At 41.9% G+C, this 26625-nt stretch overlaps 1 long non-coding RNA gene and 1 pseudogene across 2 annotated transcripts; both read right to left on the bottom strand.

The window, feature by feature from the left end:
- Positions 1-264: 264 nt before the first annotated feature.
- LOC311063297 lies at positions 265-1296 on the bottom strand. Its single transcript, XR_014602571.1, has 3 exons — positions 1237-1296; positions 489-564; positions 265-346 (listed from the first exon to the last, which is right to left on the bottom strand). It is a non-coding gene; the product is annotated as an uncharacterized lncRNA (long non-coding RNA).
- A 503-nt stretch (positions 1297-1799) lies between these two features.
- On the bottom strand, positions 1800-25551 carry LOC311063067 (dynactin subunit 1-like; annotated as a pseudogene). Its single transcript has 16 exons — positions 25540-25551; positions 24497-24541; positions 18963-19116; positions 17313-17497; positions 16184-16361; positions 15025-15185; positions 13720-13824; positions 12853-13046; positions 12256-12375; positions 11674-11826; positions 11201-11361; positions 10502-10670; positions 10220-10288; positions 9137-9349; positions 6612-6662; positions 1800-2030 (listed from the first exon to the last, which is right to left on the bottom strand). The product of its transcript is annotated as a dynactin subunit 1-like (transcript).
- Between the last annotated feature and the right edge of the window lie 1074 nt (positions 25552-26625).

Below are 26625 nucleotides of genomic sequence, written 5' to 3'. Positions count from 1 at the left end.
TTTTTCTTAAAAGTTTAGGTCCCAGGAAGTCACCAAATGTATCTTTCAGGTCTCAAGCTGAAAATGTTTGGGAAACAGTTATGTTCTAGAGAAGATAGCATTCCCTTTATAAACGGGACAACTCACAGGGCTTGGTAAACAGGACAGGTGAAGTTCTTAAAGCTGAGGCAGTCGAGGAGGCTTATGGGAACTGTAGGCAGCAGAGGCAGCAGTTTGATCTGGAACCACATCCTGATGAAGTCTGGGTCCTCCAGGTTCTCCTGGGTATCATCGACTCTGACATAGTGAGGTTGCTACGGGCAGCACAGTGCATGAAACGGGCCACATTTTCCACTGCGTTGGTAAGCTGGTAGAAGAGATGGGGAGAAGGATAATGGATGTACAGGCATGACTTTCCTATCCGACGACATCTAGAATAGAATTTGGAATCCTTTGTGTAATACATTTAAATTAAAGAAATTCAGAAACAATTAATAAAGCCTTCTCACGCCACATGATCTTTCTTCAAGGGTGATGCTGCAAGTGTCCTGGACCTCAGTGGTGTCATTGCCCATGTCCAAATAGCTGTTCAACAAGCAAGCACAATTATCAGCATCATATTCATAGATAATGGACAGTGGACGAAACAAGGGACTTACAAAGGACATAACCTGCAATATTTCTGGATGGCCACCAGAGGGTGCCCAGAGGCTGACCTTTGTTATCACTCCAAAAGCAGGACATTGTTGACCTTTGTCTTGTTAGGTTCACTATCACAAAGTGACAAATTCCTTGTGTCGGTTTTTATTTAAGTTCCCTTTAATAATTTTAACTTTGTTCAGCCACCTACCCTGTGTTCACATCTTAGTAAAGGGCTTGTGTTTGTCTTTCCTTTTGTAATCTTTGTGTCCTGCCTTGCTTAGGTCACTTGTTTAAGGTTACAATCAACAATTCCAGTTATTACTCACTCAATATTTGCTATCTCGCATGTAATATTCAAAGAAACGTTTTGAGTTAATCCATAAATAAACGTTGCCCTTTTGTTGATTTCCATTATTTTGTGTTGTGTTGTGTTGAATGTGAAAGGAAACAGAAGTCCACTAACACCACCGGCACTCTTAATTAAACTAGTTCGGCTCATCCAGGAAAATCTGTGACTTTGGTCAAGACTAGCCTGCACAACATAATTGGAAAGACATGGACGCTGGACTGTACATGCATCTACTCACTGTATGAAAGAATATGAATTGTACTTACAACACTTGGTGGAAGGCATACTTGATTTGGTCAGGGAGTTGCCCATGGGGTAAGAATCTCTGTAATAGTGGCGGTACAACATGGTTGAACCAATCCTCCACATTTGTCACATCAAACTTCCATTGGTTGGGCTATGGACGTATTATGTGGCGTGTACATGCCAGCCAGCTCAGCTAGGGTCCAGTTCAGCAGGGTCTGGGTCAGAGTCATGCTTCCGATCTCGGATACATTTCTCTGGAGAGCAACAGATAGATAGGAATGTCAGGGTCATGTCAGGTTAGCAGATGTAATATGCATAACCATAATAAACTAGTCATATAAAAACAAGTAATTGGCTTCTCATATATGCATATAGTATATGTATGTACGCTGTATGTACCTCACGTGTGAGAGACACAAACTCACTGACGAGGCTCCCAACAGGTCTGAAAGCTCCCATCAACCCATTCACCACCTGCAAGTGTTTCAAAAAGAACAAAATAATATTGTTTAAGGTTATGAAGATTACCATCAACAATCTGGTAAAAGTTTAATTGGATGAAAGAAATGTATAATATTTAAAGCTATGCAACCTCTCTGAAGCTATTCTGTGGTGGTGGTGGTGGTGGTGGTGGTGAGTAGGGGCTATGTGAGGTGTATGTGTATCCGGGGGTGGAGGTGGGGGTGGGCCCAGGACCACCGGTCATCAAGCTGTGGAAGATCAGGCTGAGGGTCCCGTTGTCCAGGCCTGCAACCTCAGGCCTCAGTAGCAGCTCAGCCTTCTGTTCTGGAGACAGCAGGTGAAGAACCTCCAACTGCAACCCGGAAGACACGGAGAGAAGGAAGGTCAATTCATAGACAGTGTAGGGGAAGTTACTTTTAATTATTACACATGACTTTCAATTAAAAGTAATCATCGTCTTCACTTGGACCACAATAACAAAGGGTGGGTGTAAAAAATGTATCTGTCACCCCCCAGACGTTACGTTTCGCGTCCGGAGGAGCAAGCCGTTAATTCAAACTATACCGTTGACGTTTAATTGTTTTGTTTTGTTTTAGTTTTTTTTATCCCAAGAGAACAGTCGAATAATGACAGTTACAAAAATATAAGCCTGTATTTGGCCTCCCAAAAGATGCATAACAAAGAGGCATCAAATAGAACAAATAGACCAATTCCAATATTCATTTTGTGAACGTGAACACAGCTTCTGAACCATTCCTTAGCTCCATGGTTACTGAACTAAATATTGGACCCAATCGTCACAAGACACACAATATGTACAAGATTTTCATACGAAAATGGAACATTCGTGGTAAAATACGAACATTCGTGGTAAAATATATACCATATAAATAAAAGGCCCTGTTACAATGTTGAGCAGAAACAGGAGCACATCTAGCATAAGACTGAACTAGAATTTTCACAATTCAGGGCAATTGCAAAGTGTGGTTGCGCCGACGCAGAGTTCTGGGTTGCGGCCATGGGGGTCCAAGGAATCCATCGTCACATAGTTCACAGTCCAGTCTCCAGTGGTGTTGAAGATCTCAAAATAAATTATTGTTAAAGCAAACTTGCCTTTTTTTTTACCTTATTGTTCTGATCTGAGATATTGAGAGGAGACAATACCCTGTGTATATAGAGTAAATGGCATATCTGCTATTTGCAAACAAGTTGTAAATACTCAGAAGACATTTCACGTTTTCCTTATATTATGATGTCATGTTTTGTGAGTATAAGATTCAGCACCTATTTTCCCCCAGCCTGATAATAGATATTAAATACCTTGTAATGTACTTGGGAATGTCTCACCATATAATACATGTGGAACCATTACGATACATGTCGACCTGGCTAGTAGCTGGGTTGAAGCCATACCATTTTGTATATTGTAAAATAGATACTCCCCAGCATATCAGGCACATCAATGTTACTGAATGGCGTCAATACCACAATGAAAAACTATTGTTTAGCCTACATTGTGACAGACTTGTCATCACCAGGCAGGAGTTTTGGTTAAGCTCTAATGTCCATGTAGATTGCTTCACAGTTTTACACACAGTAGAGGGATTGAAGTCCATTTTGTCCAGCAGGCAGAGATTATAGTCTGACAACACTTTCAATTACAAGCTTTGACTCTTGCATGGATCAAACCGTTAAGTGGATAAGTTGGTCAAATAAATTAAAACACCAGATTGTAGAAGGCAAAAATTATTGTCAGTTAAACAAAAAACTTTTGTGTATTATGTTCATATGTGTATGGGCTTAGGTATTAAGAGATGTTATATTCCAAAGTTTCACTTTTTGTTCAGCTTTAGTAGTGAAGAACCCTTCTGATTATGAATAGTAATTCCAAAAAAAAAAAAACACACATCTGTATTCATTGTAAATGTTAAATACATGCGACTAAATACATTACCAAACATATAGATTCACTTTTCAACCACATGGTAAAAAGAATAATAAGTAGAGACAAAGCAGAGCAGATATAGTTTAAAGTATTTATTAACACAATTGTATTATTGGTACCTTTACTGTAAGCAACACCATCAATATATTTGGTATAATGTCCTATCAATTATTGTTATTATAGTTGTTGTTATTATGATTATATATGTAATAATAGTATGGTTATATTTTATGATTCTATATATAGGTTACATTACATTACATTACATTCATTTAGCAGACGCTTTTATCCAAAGCGACTTACAATAAGTGTATTAGTATGGTAACTATTACAATGCCTGTAAACAGTTTATTATTGACAGATATATTGTTGATGCTATAATGATTATTATTACTACTATTACTGTTATTATCCAAAATTATATTCTAACTTTTAAGTAAATTCAATATTTTCCAGGGTGAAGCAAAAACCCCGCCTCCTATTTCAGCCAATTTAGGAGTGCACGGGGAAAAAAAATCTTGCACCGACCCATTTGTTAAAAAAGGGGATCAAGCAAGCTCCTGGTAAATATATTAATATATTATTAAACAACATGTAACATTCTGAAAAAATAGGTACAAATTGTAGGTCTGCAACTATATTGATTAAGTTAATTATCTCAAAGTGTATTTTGTAGATATCTAATTTTGTATTTATCAATGAATCAATGTGTAACATTTTCCATAATTATTTTGGGATTACATTTATTAGTTTAATTAGGAAATTAAGTCCTATTTTAATAAGTGTATATTGGCTGTTTGAATAAAATTACATTTTTTGTCAAAATGAATTAAAAAATAATTTAGTCCTAATAAGTGTTACAGTCTTACAGCCCTAAAAACAAATGGTGAGTTAAACATTTACAACATGCACATGTACATATAAGGTAGTGGGTCATGAAAAGGCAGTATACAATCCAAAATAGTTTGTTATGCATTTGTTAGAATTGATTATTTCATGTGTGAGTTTGTTATTAAATTCAGGGATGGCCAATATTGTGTTATAGAAATTGGGTACTACCGGTTCACGAGCCACAACATAAATGGAATACAATTATCTTAGAAATATGACAATTATTCACAAAGAACATTCCTGAAAAGTAGAAAAAGGTTAAAGGCAAAAAAACATGTCAGTGCTGGACGGCTTCTGAAAAACAGGGAAACAAGTGTTAGTGTTCTTTTCAAACAAATGCTTCACAATCAATAGTTATGAAAAAAGACAAAACAATGCTACAATATGAATAATACTGTGTAATTTTTGTTTTTGTGGCATTCCTAAGACAATAATTTGATGACCGTGTGTATTTCCGGTAGGAGACACAAATAATCTACTTTGTGTCTCCTACCGGATACATTAGCTGGTAGGAGACGGGAATCAAATTATTGGCTTAGGAATGCGACAAAAACAAAAAATAATCCATGGATTCAAGGCTTCATAGGGTGTGCAATTGATAGAAAATAAGTAATTTTTTGGGTGAACTCCTCCTTTAAACACTGGCCCTGGAATGACCCAAAGACACGTAGGCACACAGAAGTGAGCATGTTTGTATGCCAGGTACTTATTAAAGCATACTTTCAAATGGAAACGAATATACTCAATAATACATTGCATCCACGACGTGAAAACACAGCAACTATACCAGTTAACTACACCACTGTACCAGTATGCAAACACAGTCTTACTTAAGTAGGGGTGCGACTGCTATTATACTGCTTCTGGGTGAATACAGTAACCGCCTTTAAAACTAAATTGTGATTTTGAGAGACCAATTTCATCCAATCAGGAGAGAGAACTCATACAGGACACATCCTATACAATCAAGTTGTTGATTATGGTTGGATGAAATTGCCAACACACCCTTAATTTTCTGTTTAAAAAGGACCTGCAGAGACAGGCTGTTCCCTGTTACTAAACAAACACAAAGCAATGATGGCTATCAGCATATAGCTTTCTATAAACTGGACAATAGCAAAGAAACAGTGCCAAGATCCATCTTGAAAACTGTCATATTGTGCTGAAATATTGGCCACATATGGATAACCACACCTCTAATCACCCCCCTATTATCACCTTTCAGTCAGCTGACTCGTCCACGCCTTTATCTCCTCCAGGCTGGATTACTGCAATGCACTACTCATCGGGATCCCTAACAAGAGCCTCCAAAGGCTCCAATACATCCAAAACAGCGCTGATAGGGTCCTGATGAGAGTGCGAAAATATGACCATATCACACCCACCCTCCGCTCACTTCACTGGCTCCCCATCTCCTTCAGGACCGAATACAAGATTTCCCTTCTCACCCATCAGTGCATTTACGGCAACGCCCCCCCCCCCCCCCCTACCTCAAAGAACTCCTCACCCCAAAACCTGCCACCCGAAGCCTCCGCTCCAACAACACCAACCTTCTTGTCGTGCCTGACACCAACCTCCGCACCATGGGCGACCGGGCCTTCTGCCACACAGCCCCATGTCTGTGGAATGCCCTCCCAGACCACCTGAGAGCGCCACAGTCCACTGATGCTTTTAAAAATTGACTAAAAACCTACCTTTTAAAAAAAGCATTTTTCTAATTTTTCATGGACTTTGTTTGTTTTTCGTATTGAGTTTTAATTTCTAAAAGTTGGCCCTTTAGTTTAGCCTGGTTGGGTCTATTGTAATTGTTTTGTTGCCTATGCTGTTTTTATGCTCTGTTTTTAATCTGTAGCACTCTGACATCCGTGAGAATGTAAAGTGCGTTATAAATAAAATGTATTATTATTATTATTATTAGCTGACAACTATAGAAAATGTAAGCAACATATACTTGTCACCTGAATACCAGTGGTTCTCAAACTATTGTAATGTCAAAGAGCTTCCATTTTTTAGCCTATGCATTAAACCACAGATCCCCACAACCTAGTATTTGACCCCAAGACAATGTCAATAAGCCAACATTAGATAGTTACACACCTTGCAGTAGGCCTGGGATGGTGTGTCTGTCACCTGGGTCCGCAGCAGGAGCTGTAAAAAAAAGAAATACAATATTTTAGACACAAAGCTATGAAAGTACATGCATATCAATAGACAATAGCAGATCTACAAGCTGACAAGTGTCCAACAAGCTGACAAGTGAGCTTGTAAGCCTACAAGCTCACAACATGTTGCATTGTGAGCTTGTAGATCTGCCATTTTCAAATAGCCAAAGTTTAAATGGGGCTGAAGTGGTTAATGTACCCTATGTTTTTTTAAACAATAACCAAAATCTACAAAGTAACTAAAGTTTTCTAACAATTGTAGTGGATTAAAAGTACAATATTTGCCTCTGAGCTGTAGTGGATAGAAGTACAAGTACAGTATTTTTCTATGCAAACTGATACAGTAAAAATCACTGTTTTTGCTGGCAGCAGTGGCACACTATTACACTGTTCATATGGCAGTCAAAGAGTTAAGCTACAGAGTATATATATTGGCAATGCCTCCTTAAAAACGGACAATGGACTGACCACAAGAAAATGTCCATATGCTAACATTAGATCGTTAGATCTAAAAGGTTTTGATTTGCACATGTGTCATGTTATGTTAAACAAACCTTGCAGTAGTGCAGTCTGGGACGGTCCCCTCAGTCCACAGCTGTGTTGGCCAAGATATCAGATCCGGTGTACAGCCACGCCACAGCTGAAAATGTCAAGCAAAAATACTGTATTTTAGACACAAATATATATTTGTCACTATATAAATATAGTGACAATAGCAGATCTACAAGCTCACAAGTTATCTACAAGCTGACAAGTGAGCTTGTCGATCGGCTATTTAAAATAAGGCAACAAGTTTACAGTGAGCTTGTAGATCTGCTATTTTCCAAACATTAAACTCACAGTGAGCTTGTAGATATGGAGAGAAGGAGAGAAGGGGAGAGGAGAGGAGGGGAGGGGATATATATCTGCTATTTTTGAATAGTCAAAGTGTAAAATAATGCTTTTTAGCTCAAATGAAAAAGTGACACAGACGCTTCCTCAGGTCTTAGTGGGTTAATGCAAGGCAGTTGAAGAGCCACATACATACATACATACAGCCACATATACAATGGCCTCACAACACTGGGTTTCTGTGGTTAGCTGGTTTTCCTCACATGTGACTTCAGCCTTAAATTCTAGCTACAATCAAAATCACACACCCGTCAGTGGCTGAACATTTCAGCTCTTTTTTTGTCCCTCTGATGCTTCTTTTTGAAGTGATTTCACTCGCCATGCCAGAAACCCACTCCCATCTACTGGATTGTAATACTGTTCCTAAAACACAAGAAGAAAAGAGGGGGGGAAAGTGTCATTTGGTTTTAATGAGCATGTGTAAATGTGCGTTAGACTGGTGTTTTATGTACTTACATAGCCCAAATTTCCCTGGGGATCGGCCAGGTATGGGAATAAGGCAGTGATACCCTGTGCATAGTCCTCTTTAACACGCCTTGAAGGACTCGTCCTACAGTACACACACACACACACACACACACACACACACACACACACGTATGAGATCCAAACAAAAGTATTGCTGTGCCGCTGCCTTCTGCAAAAAGGAGGATTTTGGCCTGCACCAAGTACAACCAAAATTGTGTATTGGGTGCATAATTTTTAGATGACAACATACCCATGTTCACTTGCCATGTGTGCAACCAATATCTTCACCATGTCGTGTCTTCTGGTATCCGTTAGGCTTTTTGTCCGAGCATACTCGGTAAGGATCCTCTTTCCGCCAGGTCTGTCCTTCAGATTTTTTTCAACCATCTAAGTGGAAGTAAAAAAAAGGGAGGGGAAACACAGGGATAGACAGTAATATTTTAAAGCACTGGTCAGGGTTCCCACACATACAGACCAGATCTACAAGCTAACAACGTTTGTTCTTAGCTTGTAGATGTATTATTTTTGTTACGTGATGTTCTGTATAATAGGCAGCTCTCACGCAGCACTGCATTTTACCATGTTACATATTTCATGAAATGTCAAACATGTTTTTTATGAACAAAATCAATAGCCAAAAACTATGTATATCCAAACATCTTCCAAAACATTTGATGAATTCCAAACATTTTCCAGGCCTGGCAGACAGTTTCTCTCATTTCAAAATATATCCAGGAAATTCATGACCGTGGGAATCCTGTTATTAACTGTAAAAGTACATAAAGAAATACATTCCCGGTTGTCAGGGGCAAACACTCTAAGAGAAGTTGTCAAACAACATTTACCTGTATGTGGAATGGTCATTGTGAAAAATATATCAGTGAAAGATTATATCAAAAAGTAGCTTTTTTTTTAATTGAAAACATATTTTACAGGGTAGATTGGGGTTCCCAGAGATGAAGAATTGACCCCAGAGATGAATTGCATCAAATGGGGGTCTGTGGCCTAGTGCACATAAAAATTAGGGGGGGGCGGGTCCTTGAAATTCAAAGGTTTGAGAATCACTGACCCGTACAGACAGTAGAATGGGTGTATGTGTACCTGTGGTCCAAACATGACAGCGGCGGGTGCTCCCATCACGTCCGTTCCGGGCATGCGGCGACGGATCTTCTTGCAGAACTGTCTGATGTCGGAGCAGGAGGTGTCCAGGTCCTTCAGCAGGATGCAGAGGCTGGAGCTCTCCTGACCGGCGGTCAGGAAGGCCCGCAGGCGAGCCGACTCCACTGCCACACAGTCCAGGCCACTCTGGATGAACTGAGACACACCCATGGATTAAAGCAAAATACAATCTCACGACTGAAAAAGGTTTGTATGACCAAGTCGTAATGTGTGATTTGTGAAACAGTCGCAGGCGCATTGAGAGCGTAGGTGCGCAACATGATGCCATAGAAGACATGCTGGCTTCTATGGAATACAAATGACTGAAATCAGTCGTGGCGAGAACTTGAATCCATGCACACCAGGCACTTATTCTCTCTCTCCATTCCCCTGTGTCTCAGGGGCGCCCACCCTCTAGAGCCTGGTTCTGCCCAAGGTTTCTTCCCAATAACCACATGAACCCTATTCTGGGGCAAACATTTGATGACAATGTATTTCAGTGTAGAGCGAAAACAGGAGTGGATCTAGAATAGAGTTCTTGGGAATCCAGTCAACTAAGTATAGGGTTTAAGAAGTTAAAAGGAGAGTTTTTTCCTTGCCACTGTTGCCAAATGTTCTCTCAGGGGGGGAAACGTTGGGTCTCTGCTCTATATGTAAACTGTCTTGAGACAATTTGTTAAATTTGACTATAGTGCCAAATCACAACAGAATTAAAAAAAAATCACCAAATTACAAAATAAACTTCCTTAGTCTTGTTTTGTTAGATCCGTTTGTCTTCACAGTTGCACCGTACGTAGCTTGCTTTCGGCTTTAACGGGCAAGGGTGTGACCGCATTAAAGGTGCAGCAGACAGCAGCAAACGGTAACCGCCTTCCATTCCGACATCTCGCCACTCCGACTAGTGGCTTCCGCGTGCGGTTAGGGTTAGGTATAGGGTTCGTTAACGTCGGAAAGGCGACATGTAACCCAGCAAACACCAACAAAAAATAAATAAAGACAAAATAAAATCACAAGGCGTTGAAATACCTTGATGTGGTCAGCCAGCTGCACGGTGCAGTTCTCTGTGAGCTCCGCCAGGTGGATGCTGTACAGATGCTGGAGGACACAACAGTAGTGAGTTACTTACAGACAAGTAACAAGCATGAATACGTTGAATGCGTATTAATGCAGACCGGACACATGCACAGTTTTTCCATGGAGAGAGACACACACACACACACACACACACACACACACACACACACACACACAAATGTGTGCATGTTTTAAATGCTAGATGGCAGCCTAGAGGTCCTGTATTGTTGTTACCTGGTAGTATTTGATGGCCTTGGTGAGTGGCTCCACTTGAATGGTCTCATCCAGCTGGTCTTTGTGCAGCAGGTCGATGAAGTAGTCCAGAGAGCGCTCGTGGACGCTCATTTCAGAGTACAGCGTGCCCATCCTCTTAAACACCTCCACACTGCAGCCACTCATAGCCCTGGATGAGAGGAGGACATGACAATGGAAGGACAGATAATGTTAGAAGTGGCGAGAGTGGAGAGACCGATAACGTTAAGGTTTTTGTGATACACAGGACGCTCAAAAGTAATGCATTAAGTGTGTTTTCAAACCAGTAGTGCGTTTGCTTTGTTCATATTCAGGGACCAATGTGATACAATGTTGCACTTTCCCTTGCAGCAAAAATAGCAGATTGTTGTGAGCTTGTAGAATTGCTAGTTTCACTATTCGTCATACGGTATGACGGTAAGTATGTAGGGCTTAAGTAGTTAACAGAGGACAAAACTTATAAACGAAATACGAGCGAGAAAAGTTGTCTCTCATTGGACTGAATTTTTATTGAAGATGTTCAATACATTGGGAATAAAGGTGTTCAGTTCTGGATAGCAACATGGAGCATTACCAGAATCTTTTAATTTATTTGGAATCTTGTTATAACGTTTTAGCATGGTGGGTATTCTCCAATGACAACATTCCCAATTTAGTCTCTCATGTGCGATAGTCACTCACTGTTCATATTTGTGCAGAGTGGCCTGCAGCAGGCCCAGGGAGTAGACCAGTCCTGAGGCGAAGCTGAGCTGCTCTCCACGGGATCCCCTCATCGCGGTTCCCTGCAGGGGGTCACCGTTCAGGTCAAACTTCTCCTGGGCCTGCTTGCTGATCAACTCCGCCTGCAGGGGAAATGACACACGGACATGTCCCTATTACCTATTTGGGCATGTCATTTTAAGTGAACATTAACAAACGTTTTCAAAACAATAACAAAAATAGTCGATCTACAAGCTCACGACACATTGTGAGCTTGTAGATAGGCTATTTCTGAAAATGTATGAACAGGGCTTATGTTGTTAAATACATTAAAATACTTTTTTTTTACAAAAGATCGGTCAAACATTAGTGGTCTAGGACTCTCCAAAATCAGGATCGAACCCATGTGGCATTGGTCAGACTATTTTTTTTGTTTTTTTGCAGATCACACACACCTTGCAGATGAGCCTTGGAATGAGCAGCAGCACCAGGATACAGTCGTGGTCTCCTCCATGGCGGAGGAAGGACTCAGGCATGAAGGCGGTGAGGAGGGACACCTGGCGGTTAGCCTGGCCCACCTCCATCTTCCTCAGTTCCATCTCGATGGCCTGGAAGACACACAGTCAAGGTTGGGTATAGAAGTTAGGAACCATATCCAAACTGCCAGGTACCCATGAAAATGAAGGAATCGGAATTGATAAATATCGCAATAATTTTAGGATCCAGAAATGATTATCTTAATTTTATGATATGAGCGGTTACTATTCATTACTCTTCTTAAACTTTTATTAATGTAAAACTTTTAAACTAAATGTCCATTGATGCCATTAACAAGAATTATGATCACGTAAGCCTAGTGCTCAGTTAAACTGGATACAACCTTTTCCAATCCATTTCTTTCCAGTATGGCTTGGCTTGAGTTTTGTGGTAGTGGTACCAAAGTGTCACTTTAGACATTTTATTGTCATTGGATTGATTCAAATCCCCATCAACTCCCAATCAGATTCCTAGCATTCTGACATTCGTCTCAGCCGTACCTTGGCATAAGCTTTGGTCTCTGCAAACTTTATCTTGAAATCAAACATCTCTGCAGGAGGATGCAGCAGGACCTGCTCAGCGTTGGCATTCTGCTGGTTGGTCAGCTCTCTGTTGGTCTCCTGGTGCACAGGGAAAAGCACACACAGACAGCAGTGAGCAATGTGCATTTGCTGACTACCTACTGATAATCATAGCAGCTCACTTCTCATTCCTGTGTGTGTGTGTGTGTGTGTGTGTGTGTGTGTGTGTGTGTGTGTGTGTGTGTGTGTGTGTGTGTGTGTGTGTGTGTGTGTGTGTTTATGAATATACTTGAGGGCCACGTGTCCCCATAAGTATAGTAGAAATTGACCTTGTGAAGGCCATTTTCCTGGACACCACAAGAGAATTTGTTAACAAAGACTTTTAGAGCCAAGGTTACAATTAGGAAAAGATTCAGGTTGGGGTCAGAATTAGGATTTAGAGTTAGGTTCAGGGTTACAAACGGCAAAAAAACTCATGGGGGAAAAAATGCATTTAAAACGAAAATCCATCCTAAAATGTTGCGGTAAGTATAGTAGTACAACGTGTATGTGTGTACTGTGTAGTGATCTATGCACCTGCAGGCTGGCAGTGAGCTCTCTGTACTTGTTGATGGTCTGCTGGTAATCGGCCATGGTCTCCTGGGCAGCCTCAACTCTCTCTTGTGGGCCTCGCGGACCTTTCCCCCGCTCATGTCCAGCTGCTCTCTCAGCTCCATCTCAGTCTCCCTGCCGTTCTCCTGGAGCTCGTCGTTCATGTCATTAATGGCCTCCTGTTGGGAGGACAGAAGAGGGGACCGACCGTCATGTGTGGTAGTATATACATTGTAAGGCGTAGAACAAAGCCAAATGCAGTGGTGGAAGGAGTACTCAAATCTTTTTACTTAAGTAAAATTATCAATACTACAATGTAGGAAAACTGTTACAAGCTAAAGTCTGGTATTCAAAATGTACTTGGGTAAAACTACAAAAGTAGTGGCATCAAAATGTACTTAAGGGATAGTTCACGCCCAAAATGACGTTTTCTATCGATTACTCACCGGCAGCGGTTCTGTATGGAGACACAAAGAATCTCCTTTGTGTCTCCATACGGAACCGCTGCCGGTCATCAAATTATTGGCTTAGGAATGCGACGGAAAGTTATTTTCGGGGTAAACTATTCCTTTAAAATACCAAAAGTAAAAGTATTCCTTATGCAGAATGTCCCATTTTAAGTTTTCAAAATGTATACCGGTACAAATCTTTTGTAAATAGCAGATCTACAAGCTCACAACGTGTCACTTCGTGCCACGCTGCAAGCTTGTACAACAATTTGGGGGTCCTTGACATGAAAAGGTTTGAGAACCACTGAGAGGGCGTTTGTAAAATGGGCCTCAGGTCTTAATGGGCTATGAAACAAAACACTGATTGCATGCAAGTCGGGGTGAAGAACACAGGTGCACTGACCAGGTCAGTGACCGTCTCTCTCAGCTCCCGGACTTTCTCCTCCAGGTCCAGGTTCCTCTCCGTCAGGGTCTCCACCATCTCCACTGACCCCAGCGCAGCATCCACCTGTGACACACACACACACACACACACACACACACACACACACACACACACACACACACACACACACACACACACACACACACACACACACACACACACATACACAATCATTACAAGAGGCACATGGTTTTAAAGTCAGGTACAATTATCCATATCCATTTAAATGTCACTTCACCCAATCCCATTCACTAATATCTGCAAATCTGACAGAATGACATTCATATCTGCAAAGGAAACCTGTTTGACCCAAATGGTTTGCCTCTTACAATTTTTCATCACTTTGTATTGTGTTTCTTTTGCTGTGCTTTTGTTCTTTTAAAAATTCTATTTTTTTGACAATATCAGCATCAGCAAATACAATATTTAACCACTTTCATTCAACGTCCCGTCCCAATTTTGGGCATGTAAGTGATATTTGTCACTATATAAATATAGTGACAGGAGAGGAGGTTAGAAGAGGGGAGAGGAGGGGTGAGTCGGGCAGGCGTTAGTGTCAACCCCTGGGTGACTTACAAGGGATTGCACGTTTGTCAATCACAATGAAGTACTTGTGAATCACACTCTTCTGGGTACCCACAGCAAGCAGATAGGGTTGAAGGCTCTCTGTGATGCTGTCCAGATGCCCATGGACACTGGTCCCAGTCTGTGAAAAGAGAACTTTTTTAGTCTTGCTATTAAAATTAGTCACCGTTTGCAAACAGTTTAGAGCCGGATCGCAATGGGATGTTTTGGTCACGATTAGGTAGCCTCCAGAATCACTTTTATTGCCACAATATGCAAGATGAACCATAAGGACATTTTCTGCTGTATAATTTATATTCTGCAAAATGTAAAGGACCCCCCAAAATGATATGAATTTTGCCGCGGACCCCCGTCTCAAAATATTTTGTTCCATGGACCCCCAGAAGGAAAGATTTGAGTTATTGTTCGCTTTAAAAGAATATATATTTTCAAAAAATAGCAGATCTACAAGCTCATAGCGCGGCACTCGGTGCCGCGCTATGAGCTTGTATATCTGCTATTTTTGAATAGTCAAAGTGTAAAATAATGCTTTTTAGCTCAAATGAAAAAATGACACAGACGCTTCCTCAGGTCTTAGTGGGTTAATGCCAGTTGAAGAGCCACATACATACATACATACAGCCACATATACAATGGCCTCACGACACTGGGTTTCTGTGGTTAGCTGGTTTTCCTCACAGACGGGAGCTCTGTCGCCAGCATTTGGACCACCTGTAACAGTGTAGAAACCACATATACTGCTGTAGCGGCTACCGCGGCCACCGCCTGCTGCTGTTGCTGCTGGTAATATGTGGAGGCAGCAGAGTACACGGCAGCCTCGTAGCCCGAGTAAGACGTACCTATGGAGCAGGAATAGGGGCAGTGATGAAGAAATGCATTTCAATCAAATATATTTTTTAAAGATACCAATAGGCTCTATTCACAGCAGCCATATCATGAAGACATTCACAGGTGTTACCAATGATACTAATGAAAGCTCTGTTCCATTCTGGTCAAACAGAGTCAGGGTGCTGATATTGTGCATGTTGGCTCACTGGAAACACTCTGTTACACCAGTGGGTCTACAGTTGGGGTCCAGGGACCCTCATGGGCTTCCAAATGGCCCCTTGCAGGTGTGTAACTCTGAGAGTGTACAAATGTATGTACATTTGTACACTCTCAGAGTTATGGGGGTCGTGGGAAACCACTGTGCTACACTAAATGGAACAGAGCCTTCATTAGTATCATTGGTAACAACTATGAAAGAAGTGATAATATGGCTGCTGTGCATAGAGCCTATTCTAAGTCTACAAGCCACAGCATCTCAGAAAGAAATCAAATGCGTCAGTGTTTAACACTGGGAACTTTTGGCTTCCTCCTCCATTCTAAAATGTGCAGTCTAGCTAAACTGTGTTTTGAGTGACAAGATTCTGCATCTACGCTCGATGCGACACAACTCGCGTACGTTGAATAATTATGTTCGACTGAAGTGAATTTTGCGCAAGCGAATACGAGCGACGGCCTATGTATGAACACGTTGCATCCAATCAAAATTATTCAAAAATAGTAGATGTACAAGCTCGCAGCGCGGCACGAAGTGATGACTGTGAGATTGTACATCTGCTATTTTTGAACATTTATTGAGAGATCTTTTAAGTGTTCTTAAAACTTGTTTTGCTATACAGCTAAAATCTAAAATGACAGATGCTTTCCCGGTTTTAATGGGTTATTATAACGATGGCACCCAGATCAATTAAATGTGTTTCTGCAGCTCACATTCTACTATATTGCTCGACTACGTTTGGGTTTAGCGTGTGGGTAACTTGTATGTGTGGGTGACGGCCGGGCATTTCCTTACCAGAATATGTGACAGCGTTGGTGCTGTAGGTCGGGCTCTGGGAGTACGACGGCACTACGGCCGCTCCAGCAGAGGGTACGGGCTGCACGGTGGACGACACCGGGTAGATGGAGAAGGTGGAGGTGGCCTGGATGGGCGTGGCCGGTTTGATGGCAGTCACCTGGCGTGTCTGCTGGGTCTGGGTGTACGGCGTCATACATTGCGTGTACGCTGGTTTGGGGGCTATGTGGGGAAATAGAGAATAGTACAAAACGATGACTTTTTTTTAAAGGTTGCACAAAACACAAAACATATCCATTATCCAAAAACCATGTGGGATATAAACAACACATGTTTTTGTTGTTCTCTTGTCCTTAATAAACTGGTTTGGCATCAGCAGCCATGAGTGTGCCGTGACTCTTTGATGTTTTAAGAAATAAATGTTTGTTGTGGTCGGGTCATTGTGAAACATTTTTGAAATGAAATGAAAAAACATGAAATTAAAAAGTTTGAGCACCACTGGCCTAATGCACACCAAACTGGAGGTCATCAAAGTTTTTAAAAAGCTTTGAGAATGACAGCTCTAGGAGGACTTTTCTTCACCATGATGAGTCCAGTCAGTGGCGAGTTGAACGTACCTGTCTGATATAGCAGTGTTTTTTAACTTGAACTCTTAAAGGATCCAACAACATGGCTCCAAAGTGGAGTTAATTCTGTGTAGCGTGCATGCAAAGTTTAGCACTGATCGGTCCTGTGGTTTGTGACACACAGACCCTCTCATAGACAGGTAGGGTATGGCCGAGCAACGCCGTAAAAATACAATTGTACGGCAGACTCAGAGCCAGTCTTCATTTTAACTCTTTTATACTTGTGTTTGATGGAGTGCAATATAGAACGATTACATCCCCACATCCACAGCACTGGCCTTCCCCTCTGGTTCATGGCCAGTGGGGTTTGTTAAACAAAAAACAGCTGTCTCCCTATTTGGGCCGCTGCAGTTGTGCACACTTTTTTGCCAAGGAAAATTTCACAATATAATTTATACTAAAAAAAAACTGATCTACAAGCTAACAATGTGTCGTGATGCGACGTGTTAGCATGTAGATCAGTTATTTTTGGCAAGCAACACCCAAGTGAACTGTCAGAATACCTCTTCAACGTAGTCGTGTCCAACAGGCTGCACGTCGTTCTGCAGTGCAGCTAGCGCCGCCGCAGACAGCCAATCAGAGATATCATTCTTGGTCTCTGGGGCAGCCATGGAGGGTGGCGTTGGCTTGGATATCTCCGCCGCCTTCATCTCATCCGCTTTCGCCGTGGTCTGCAGTTTGTTTCCTCCTGCAAGGGGCGAAGGGGGAGGTAGGGTTCTTTAGTCTCAGACCATTGCTATTGGGCACAAACCCTCTTCCAATATTTCATAAATTGCCTATTTAGTGGCGAAAATAGGCGATGCAAGGTGTTGTGAGTTTGCAGATGGCATTGGATGAAGTGAACAGCCAACAAATACGATAAAACCCGAAATTGTGTCTACTAATGACTTCATCCTTACTGCTCCAAAAGACCACAGCTAGAGAAGTTATTATTTGTAGCAGGGCCTTATTTTTCAATCAAAAGTTACCGTAAACTTACCATAGACATTAGTGAACACCCAACCTCTAATCGTAAATACACACAAAAAATGAATTGATTAACCGATAAGTTTTGCAAATCAAAATTTTGATCATGCAAAAACAAACAAAACATCACTATTAACACACAATCCCATTCAAAGATTCTTAGTATTGGTTTACTTAAAACTGTGACATTCCATTTTACTGAGGAGTCACTAGTCCACAGATGCTTTGACTAATGGACAGCATACAAATGCAATAAATCACAATAATTAAAAAAAAAAAAGAAAACAATGACCGTTTCCATTTGCAAGGGCCAGGAGTGAACTAATGGCCATTTGACTGCATGGTTAAACTAGGTTATACACTTGTTATTCTACAAGGCACAGAACTTCAAGAAATGTTAGGTTCGGAAACGCACTCCTGGTTGCCGTCCATCACTACACAAGTTGGCAGAGACTTATCCAGACATTGGCATGTAGCCTTTGAGTGCAAAGCACGCTCTGTGAAACCAGCTTCACTCTTTATTAGTGATGAGTGTTTGAACCACCTGGTGTCCCTATTTTGGGCACGTCATTATAGGTGTAAATTGTAAAAAAAAAAATGTTTTATCATTTTTAAAGTGAAAATGGAAGTCGTTTTCTTTATTCATTGTGTGATAAGTACATATAGGGGTTCAATGACTTAAACCCTATATACTTAGATGGGTGTGCAAGGGGTCTGTAATTGGCCCCGTCCTTTTCTATCACTCATCAATCTCTGCCGATCTACAAGCTCACACAACGCCTCGTGACGTGTAGAGAGACGATTTTTGTTTTCATTGAATGTTTGCCTATTACGACAAGCCCCGAATAGGGACGCTAGGATTCATGTGGTTGAACTGGTTAAATGCAGAGCTATACTAATCAAACAGGAATACAGCAAAAACACAGTACAGAGCATAATGGCAACAAGGTGAAGAATGAAGTCATTGTCAAATACCGCCAGGAGACGTCAAAATTCAAAGGGGACCCACTGACCGACAGAGTTGATCTTGGGGGCGGAGGCCTTCTTGACGGGGGCGGTGGAGTTGGCAGACGACAGACTGTTGCCCCCCCCCCCCCCCCCCCCCCCCCGCCACCGCTCACTATGTTGACCGGCTTCAGGTAGGAGGAGTTGTGGGTGGGAGGCAGAAGCATTGGAGGAGGAGGTGCCCATGGACAGGGACGAAGAGGTGGTGCTGGAGCTGCCCAGGCCAGAGGAGGGGGTCTTACTGGGGGCGGCCGTGGTGGAGGAGGAGGTCTGGGTGACCACGCTGGGCTCCGTGGAAGGGATGGGTTTCCCCAGCTTGGTGTGAAGCTTCACCACCTGGGGAACGGAGCAGAGCAACACGTTTGAGGGTTTGTTTTCCAAACCGTTTTCTAAATGACATTGTGTATTGTAACGACATGTATGTTTACACTGCATTTTGTTAACTAACACCACTAAACTAAAAGCCTATCCATCCATCCAACATATCACTGTTTATTTGCCATCCTAGGCAGCATGTTAGCAAGCCATGTTCAGCCATTGCTTGAGCATCATGCAAATTGCTGTGTGGCTTTGATTGATTGAATTCTTTATCAGCAGTTTGCAAAAAGTACAGAGGCACAGTAAGGCCTACACAATAATGCTAAAAGGATAACACAAAGATCCCTGAGGGCTTGTTTCCATTGTGGTCCTGCCTATTCAATTCATAAAGGCCGAGTTCTGTAGGTGGACACATGTTTTTTTTTCTAAAATGAAATTATAGCTATTCGATAAAGGCTTTACCTTCAAGAAGGATTGCCCCTTTTCTTTTCAATTGAAATTTAAAAAAATATATTGTACATCATGCTGAATATCAGTATTGTGGTAAGATCTAAACTGCAGCATGATTTAATACCACAACACAGTCACAGACAAACGTTGGTAATCATTCCAGCGTGTGTCAGTACGGCCAATGCTCTCATATCATAAATCTCATATTTGGGAACACACATGTTGACATCTTTGGTTTAATTGCCAAAACACGTCAAAGCTAAAGTTCCCCTTATGACTTATGAAGCTGTAAAAGGATTGGCTTATGTCTTTATTAAACCAGATATGCAAATATGTTCTGTTTTTTTTGTCCTTCCAAACACCTGAACCAAGCATAGAACTTGAGTACCAACTGGACCCGTACAGGTCCATTTGGTTCCATGGGGAATGGGGAACCGGTATAGTTTCATTTGGGTTCGCCTCGTACGCAGTGGTGGAAAGTAACTAAGTACCTTTACTTAAGTACTGTACTTAAGATCAATTTTGAGGTATTTCTACTTTACTTGAGTATTTCCAATTTCCAATACTTTTACTTCTACTCCACTACATCTCAGAGGCAAATATTGTACTTTTACTCCACTACAATTATTTGAAAACTTTAGTTGCTAGTTACTTTTAAGATATAAATTATTACATTACAAAACATACCTTAACCACTTTAGCCTTATTTTATACTTAGTCTATTTGAAAATAGCCGATCTACAAGCTCACAACGCGTCACAGCGCGACGCGTTGTGAGCTTGTAGATCTGCTATTTTCGACATGTGCGACAGTGAAACGTGTCTGGGCGGAAACAATTGCTTGACAGTTTGGTTCCGCATCGACAGTTTCTCCGCAATTTAGAGGCAAATGTGGGCACATAATCATAAATATGATGATCCTAATATACAATTGAGAGTGGCGGACGTGCGCGACCGACACGGTACGACCGACCGTGTACCGTCTACTCTCATACGGTCCTTTTCAACCCCAAAACAAGCCCCAAAAGAAGCGCGACCATCCGCTTACAATAAGCGGACATGGCAAGTTGCCAGGTTCAGCTAGAGAAACAACAACAAACAACAAAGCCACGGCGTCCTCTAACATTAGTCAACCCAGTACAATGCTCGGTGCAGATAAACACTTGTTGAACCAAACAGTGCGTCAAATGAATGTCTATTTACTGCTAGTAAAACAGTCAAATTACAACAACATCTCCTTCTAGAGTTAAACTCATGTTACTCTATACTGAATCAAAGCCACGTTGTTTGCCATTGTCTCAGTAAAGTCCACCAACATATAAAATATCATTGTTCTGTCTCCTATGTCTACTGGTCTTGTATGGTATTAATACAACCGTTTTTGTATGGATAGTTATTATATCAGCACTTTTAACAGCCTGCTCAGGGACTACAGATGAGAGCTAGCTTCTGGCTAACTCTGGTTCATTACACGGATGTGAAAACCAACATGTTGATTAATGTGCACTGTGTCCCTGGTAAATACATAAACATGATAGCAATACTGTTGATTAAAAGCTGCATTCTGCGTTGTATAATGAATTGTTATGGACAGGTCGATTGTGACATACGTTTATGAAAACAAACCAACAGAGCCCTGGGGCCTGAAACAAACGTAACCTGGCGTTTGTACTTAATTCATTTAATGCCCGTACATGTACATAAACGTTCACATTTCAAATATAAAGTTCTCACCTCACGGCCACGGATGTGACAATTCTGTTCGAGCCCTCAGAAGTAACCGTATCTTCAGTAATGTTCAATAAAAAGCATTTTAATCCGATCGGTGGCCATTTTCTCAGCATGTCCGCCCTATGCTTTCAACTGCATTACCCATCGGTTGGTAGGTGTACTGCACTCTGATAGAGTGTGCCAGCTATCAGCAAATGGCCACCGATCGGATTAAGATGCGTTTTTATTGAACAATACGGAAGATACGGCTACTTCTGAGGGCCCGTACATAATTATAACATCCGTGGCCATGGGGTAATAACTGTGTTGAAATCTGAACGTTCACGTAGTCCAAAAAAGGCGGGAAAAAATAAAAAATAAAGTAATAAAGGCGGGGAAAAAGTATATATCAAGTAATATTACTCACCTCAGACAAATGACGACGAAATGAAAGTAGATCAGTGATATATGAACCGAAATCAAGTAGAAACGTTTCCAATAGTAATCTATCATCGACCGGAGAGACCTAGTATCGAGCGACCTAGCATCCGCAGCAAACCTTGAGAAATGAGCCGAGCTCTGTAAGAACGATGGATTTAAGGGGCGGGACAAAACAAGAAGGGCTGTGATTGGTCTGACAAGAAGACATGCGTACATGCAAAAGGGCATCCCCGGGAATGCCCTCTCGCGTGTACGAAAGCACAGCCCCCCCCCCCCCGCCCACACACATACACACACGCTGTTACACGCACGCACATGCGCACGCACCCAAACAACTCTATCACGTGCACACACAAACACGACACGAACACGACACAAGCCCCGCCCCCCTTCCCCCCCCCCCCCACACACACACACACACACACACACACACACACACACACACACACACACACACACACACACACACACACACACACACTATTACAAGCACGCACATGCGCACGAACCAAAAATAGATACATTTGTTTTCAATGCAAACGTCACTAATTTAAAAGTTAACGAGAAGAAGTTAGCGAAATATATAACAGCAATAATAATAATAATAATAATAATAATAGACATACATTGTAATATTTATTTAACAATGAATATCAATGAATCAATTATATCAATACTGCAATTGTAGAAACACTCTGTTACAAGTACAAGTCTGGTAATGAAAATGTACTTGAGTAAAAGTACAAAAGTATTAGCATCAAAATATACTTAAAGTGTGGTAGATTGTTGATAGTACATTCTTCTCAGTTAGTAAAGTATGTTTGAAAATAGCAGATCTAAAAGCTCACAACGCGTCGCGTCGGCACTCCCCTCTAACCTTGTGTTACTAGCATAACATTACTGCAGGTGGAAAGGACCCCATCATTGCATGTAAAAAAAACCTGAACATTCTGAACACAGAACAGACTGTAGGTCTGAACAAGTGTCTCAGGACATGGTGATGGAAGGTGCAGTGCGAGGCTTCATAGCTGAATGGAGAGAGAATCCACCTGGAGAGTTCATCGGAGTGTGTCATCGTGTCTATGAGCAAGGCATTGGACCCCTAACTGTGGTAAACCATCAGCTGGGTAAAGCTGGAAACTGAGTCTATGCCACAGGATCAAATAGGTCAAATTATTATTATTAGGGTGATGTAATGGTATTTTTTATTCCCCTAAATGCACAGGACAGCAGTTTGTCTGGTTTCCTCCTCTCTGTAAATTAAAGATCACACACACACACACACACACACACACACACACACACACACACACACACACACACACACACACACACGATATGTTGGGGTCTTGTAGATCGCTTATTTCTGCTACTTTTGACACTAAGTTTTAACTGACCATGATACTGACCATGTTACTGACATATGTCATTGAGTGAGTGAAAGTGTGAGGAGGGATATACACTTTTATGAGTATGAATTTATCTTGATTTTGTTCATCTGTGTGATACTCATAGCTGCACGTTATTATATGGGCATACCTAACAATAGATGCCCAAAACAAATTAAACTCATTTTTGTGTATTTTTGTATCAAAAGTCCCTAAAAAAACAATCTTAATTACTCAATCTTAAAAATGTGCTCCTTGTCAGAATCTAGTAAAAATATCAGAAAATGTCATTGCACCGGACCTTTAAGATTCAAACCCCCAATCATCAGATTTGTGAAGCATCTCCACCTTCTCTTGTGCAGCCAGGCCTTTCACATCAATGAGATGTTTAAGGGCATATTTGAGGTTGAAGGGAGAGGTCAAAAGATGGTTTGAGTGGATCGGCAGATTCGTCACTCCGCTAAATAACTCAAGATGTAAACTCCCGACAATGGCGTTGAGTGATGCTAGCGGCGGCGATGATATTTTGACTGCAATTGATGTTCTCTTTCTGTAATCAAACTGGGGAGGTTGTGGCTTCATGTGGTGTTGCTTTTACACTATGGAAACATCCAACGTAGTATGACAGCATATACTTTCTTTTACAACATAATATAGTCTTGACTTACTTGACTTAAGTGTCCTCCATTTCACTCGGTTCTTAGCGGTTCTTTCAAGATCTCCCCAGTTGAGCCCACTCTCTAGTATGGAGCCTTTCTTTACACTCACATACACAATGCACTTTGCAATGCTTTTTTAACACATGTTTTCACCTCTTTCTTTCATCTTCGCTTTTATGTGTATGCTTTTTACAACGCTGCCTTTTCCCCATGCTAATTCACATCCTTTTTATTGCACATGTACGATTGTCTTTACAACGGATGCACGTTCTTTTGCCTCTATTTCATGCCTCTTCACATTCATGCCATAACATGTTTACAAAGCACCACAGCACACACCACTTTCACACAACGCCACTACAAATGTTTCCCATGCTATCACGCCTTCACAAACCAACAATGTAATGTGTAATGCCTTTTTAACACTCATGTTTTCACCTCTTTCTTTCATCTTCCCATCTTATCTCCATGCTTTTCACAACCTCGCATTTTCTCCATGCTAATTCACACTCTTTCTATGCACATGTATGATTGTTTTCTAAACGGATGCTGCTTTTTTCCCCTGTATTTCATGACTGCTAACATTAATGCCATAACATGTTTACAAACCACCTCAGCACACTGCTCTTTAACACACTGCCACTACAAATGTTTCACATGCTATCACGCCTTCACATACCAACAATGTAATGTCATCTCATGCCAAGGCAGTACATCATTCAATACAACTTCTTCACACACAAAACTATACTAAGGAGCCGTTGCGCACCACAACTGCCACCATGTCTCCATCTAACTGAATCACAACAACGCCATACACACCCATCACCTCACACGCTGTCTGTGGCCCCACTTACTGCACGTGTGTTTCTAAGCACACGCCGACACTTCTTCCTTCACTCTAGCACTCAGTTCCATTCCTCTCTTCCCACTCTCTATGTTCTAATTAATCTCTTCACTCTTTGCCTCACTGCCTGTTATGTTGTCTTGGACCCATTACTTTCAAGACATTGTTTTCTTCGGCCCTCTTTTACGTTGTCAATCCTATTTTGCCTTTTGCTGCTTCTCGTTGGCCACAGCACTTTGCACAGCATGTCTATGAGGAACGCAGCTGTATTGTACACACCGTTATTACATTTTCATTTGCCCTCACAAGGTGTCACACCACACTTACACTGCCTCACAATGTTCCCTACTTCACAGTTTACCTACAACCACCCCACTCCTGCTTGGGACCGTCACATTGTCTGGCAGTCATGAAAAGGAAAAGGCCTGCATTGGCTAGACGACGCAAGCGGCCACACTTGCCACACACATCAGGTAATGCAGTACTTCCATTTCACCACCTTCTCTGTACGTCTCTTTCACTATGCAGTCCCCTCCATTGCATGTCCTTAGCTCTTCCCTTGCGCATAGCATTACACATCATGCCACAGCCACTATGCATACATATGTGTGTGTGTGTCACCACACATGCAGTCAATCCTATTCAACACCTATTAACATGCATACCTCACTTCTCAGCTGACAAGCACGAAGTGAGTCCACATCACCAGCCCTACCTCCCACACCTTCACCGCAGCAGCCTGACAGCCAAGGTAATGACTTCTGTTGTCCTCATCCCTTCCATGCAGTCTTTCCACTCTACACTATTTCCCACCTATAATCTCTCATCACCAACATATGCTCTGCCCAGCACAACAACACACCACCACTTCTTTTGTCTCACTGATTCACATATATCGCATTACTGCTCATTACTGGCGCACACTTTCCCATCATGACTACACTCACCTTCTCGCACATTCTATGTCCACCCAAAGCACGCCACGTCTCCCACCTGCACTTAATCCTTTTCATCCAATGTGTACCTCATATACTGTACATGCCACATCACTTCTCAGATGCCGGTCATGATGCCACACCACAACGCCAGCTTCACACCCCTTCATTGCAGCTGCCTGACAGCCAAGGTAGACTCTACTGCATTCCCAAACTTCCAGCCATTCTCTTCGCAAAAGCATATGTACAACCTTTTCCCTCACATCACCAACATGCAACCAGAGGAACACTGCCAGTCTGTGTGTCTGTCTATGTGCGTGGCCCTTTATCGTCTGCAACACGCAGCCGTCCTTGCAATAATCACATCCACATGCCATTACTGCTCATTCCACTACCTCATCTCTAACTATCTTCACTTCCCAGCTCAACTCCTCGCAAAGGACACACACCCGCACGACCAGCAACAGCCGCCAGACACACGGACATGCACATTCTCCCAGCCCCATGCCACAGGTGATGACTCATGCTATTACATTGACCTCCAACACATTCTCTTCACTTCAGGGACCTCTTTATTTCACATCCTCACCACATCACCCTCACCTACTTCTCTTCCACAGTACACCTACCGTGTCAAAAACACATTGCTCATTGATGCCTTTACTTGCCTTTCCAATGCAACAAATATATCCACCTCAACTGTCTTCCATTATTAGGTGCAGACCATCAACCCAATCGCCTCAGCACACACCTGCCTACTGGCACAGAACAACACCATCAACACAGTCACCACACACCGGAGCACGCTGCACACACAGCAGGCCCTTCCTTGCAGCTGCCTCACAAGCAAGGTACTGCCTAATGCAATTCTCATTACTTCCACTCGTCACACAGAGTGTCTGTGTTTCACTCTATTGTCTGCACGACACAGACGTCCTTGCGCACATCTGTTGTCCTCAGGTGGACGTCCTCTGCTGTTGCATTGGCCTTCACATCACACCCCTCGCCACACTCTTTGCCTTCATTGCCTTTCACCTTCACATTGCTTCACCTCCACAAACAGCACCACACACTATATACACCGCAACATACATGTGT

This window comes from Gymnoscopelus microlampas, assembly GCF_963454915.1.
Source record: "Gymnoscopelus microlampas genome assembly, chromosome: 16".
Lineage (NCBI taxonomy): Eukaryota > Metazoa > Chordata > Actinopteri > Myctophiformes > Myctophidae > Gymnoscopelus > Gymnoscopelus microlampas.
Note: the sequence above shows the minus strand (reverse complement) of the source record. Positions and strands in the feature narration are given on the sequence as shown.